A 3141-nucleotide genomic window follows, 5' to 3' on the forward strand; every position below is an offset into this window, starting at 1 on the left:
ATATGTCCACATTTTTGTTCACGCTTTTCCCAACTCCTACACCATCCACCAGCCAGCCAGCCATCTGCTGACCTTCTTTCCCTAGAGAGCACCTACTCTTCCCTCAGACGTCTCAGAGAAGAGGACTCCTCTGGGGATTCCACAAGCTTGGCATATTCCCCAGTAAGTCTTTAAAATGCCAGTGCTCCACATTTATGTCTAACCATGGATCTGAAACATCTGGTAAGTGGTGGGGGGGGTGGATGAGACCCAAACTGTCAGATAGGTGATAGAGCTGTAAAAGTCAGACTTCTGCTTTTAGGGAGGTAAACAGAGTATATATACCAGTCTCCTCATCCCATATAAAACCCTCAAAATGATAGGAAAGAAAGAAAAGAAAGAAAGAAAGAAAGAGAGAGAGAGAAAGAAAGAAAGAAAGAAAAGAAAGAAAGAGAAAGGAAGGAAGGAGAAAGAAAGAGAAAGAGAGAGAGAATGCATAACCATACTAGAAAGCAAGAAGGGGCTCTATCAGGGACATGGAAATTACCAGAAGACCCTGAAAGATAGAGAGCAACTGGGACTAGATCAGAGTAAAGGCATCAGCCAACATGGCCACAGACTGTAGGAGCACTCAGGATGTGCTCAATACCCACAGTACAAGAAGCGGAAGTAGAATGGGGCTGGCAACAGACCACAGGAGAAGGAAGAAGAGGAGGAAAAGGAGGATAAGAGGAAGGAGGAAAAAGAATTCTGAAACTTTATGACAGGTCTTTTGAAATAACCTAGCCAGAAAAGAAAATGAGAATAAAAAATAAAAGAAAATGAGAATAAAAAAGAATGAGAGCAGCCAAGCGGGAAGGATCAAGATGGTGTGCCTGTTGGAGACCCCAATCGGCATGAGCTTCCTTTCAGACCATGAATGAAAGTTACTGGAATTCTCCAGTCCTGTCACTCCAAAGGAGCTACTGTTTACAGATGCCACAGAGACACCGCACCTCATGGCACTACTTAGCAGGTTCCACTATATCCAGGAGTACATCTGTCGGATCGTCTCACACTGCTGTAAAGGGGCCAGATCATCAAACAATTTTATTTAGCCGTGGTGCAGTTAAGAATATTGCTCACCTACTAACCTCATTCTTCTACAAAGTCCAAACACAAGCACTGAAATGTTTCTCAGTTTTACCCTGGTAAATGTTTTGGTTGATGGAGAATTGTTATCACAGATTTTTGTGACGATGTTACAGAGGGATAAGCATACTGAGATGCACCTTACATCAGCAAAATGTTTAACTTACACGTATACAGCTGGAGCAATTCAGACAGATAACAACTGTATTAAAGACACTGCCTTATTTGGTTCAAATGTGCAGTAAGAAGAGATTACTAGAGGAGAGAGTTAAAGGAGCTGAGACACTTGCCTGTCTGATTGAACCAGATATTGAGCTACAGAGAGTCACTAGTGTAACTGAGCACCTCATCGCCATGTTTGCTGACTATTTCGAGTATCCCAACTCATTGAGTGCCATTACTGATATCAAAAGGCTTGATCATGATTTAAAACATGCTCATGAACTCTGCCAGGCTGCATTCAATCTCTACGACTCTCTTAGAGCAAATGATGAAGACATTCAGAAGAAAAGCCCTGAGACTGAAAATATGATGGACTGAATTGTGACTGGCTTGTCTGAGTCTAGTGTCAAGATGCAGTTACCTGGTTACCTGCTGTCAGATGTTTGCACCGTTTATCCAGATCTGTGCAGCAGCTTCAAAACAGTTTCTAGGATCACACTCTGTGAAAACCTTTAATGAAGGTTTTACAAAATGCACCAGATGAAATCCTAGTAGGAGCATCTTCCATAGTATATAATCTTCTTGAATTTTCTCCAAGGGAAGAGTCAATTTTAAAATCAGGAGTTGTAAAGCTACTTTGGAGTGAAAAATCCTGCTTTATGAGTGAGCAGAATTTGGGCTTTAATGAATATGGCATTTCAGGCTGAACAAAAAATAAAAGCAGACATGTTACAAAGCTTGAGTACTGAACAGCTATTCTGGTTATTATCAGATTCAGATTTGAATGTGCTGATGAAGACACTGGGACTTCTTAGAAATCTCCTCTTGACCTGGCTTCATATAATAAAATAATGAGTACTCATGGAAAGCAAATTATGCAAGCTGTCATCCTTATCCTGGAAGGGGAACATAACTTTAAGGTCAAAGAGTAGATACTGTGCATCTTAGCCAATATAGAAGATGAGACAACAGCAAAAGAATGTATTATGACCAATGATGATATCCTTCAGAAAATCAAATATTACATGGACCATTCACATGTCAAACTGCAGCTTCCAGCTATGTTTTGTATATCAAACCTCCTATGGAATGAAGAGGAAGGTTCACAAGAATGCCAGGATAAATTGTGAGACATGGGCATCATAGATATTCTACATAAACTAAGTCAGCCACCAGATTCAGACCTTTGTGACAAGGCAAAGATGGCACTGCAGCAGTACCTGGCATGATGAGAGTGCCCCTAGGCACCTGTGAGCATCCTACATCCTTGTTTAAGAAAGTACAGGTGGCTCATGCCTGTAATCTCAGCACTTTGGGAGGGTGAGGCAGGCGGATCACGAGGTCAGGAGATCAAGACCATCCTGGCTAACACGGCGAAACCCCATCTCTACGAAAACTACAAAAAATTAGCCAGGCGTGGTGGCAGGCGCCTGTAGTCCCAGCTCCTCGGGAGGCTGAGGCAGGAGAATGGCGTGAACCCAGAAGGCAGAGGTTGCAGTGAGCTGAGATCACACCACTGCACTCCAGCCTGGGCGACAGAGCAAGACTCCGTCTCAAAAAAAAAAAAAAAAAAGTACAGAAACTAGTTTCATTTGATTCCTTCTATTTGCACAAGTTGCCTTGGACTGCAGGGAGCTGCTGTGCAAAAGTAATTTAGTAGGCTTAGATCTCAAATTCACCTTGAGAACATTTTTTGAGGTAGTAATTTCCTCAAAAGATTACTGTGTTTTGTTTTAGTTTTTTCTTAGCTACATGGACTCTTTATTAGAACAATCAATCATTTTCCTTTGGACCTACAATCTTTTGCCTATGCTGCAGCCACTTTGTGAGTGAGAATCAATATGCCTGTGTGAACACACAGGTGTGCGT

General features: G+C 42.0%; 1 pseudogene; it reads left to right on the top strand.

Annotated features, from left to right (window-relative positions):
• The first annotated feature begins 1168 nt into the window (after positions 1 to 1168).
• LOC105740226 lies at positions 1169 to 2552 on the top strand (annotated as a pseudogene).
• Positions 2553 to 3141: the final 589 nt, after the last annotated feature.

Source organism: Nomascus leucogenys, chromosome 8 (assembly GCF_006542625.1).
Source record: "Nomascus leucogenys isolate Asia chromosome 8, Asia_NLE_v1, whole genome shotgun sequence".
Classification (NCBI taxonomy): Eukaryota; Metazoa; Chordata; class Mammalia; order Primates; family Hylobatidae; genus Nomascus; species Nomascus leucogenys.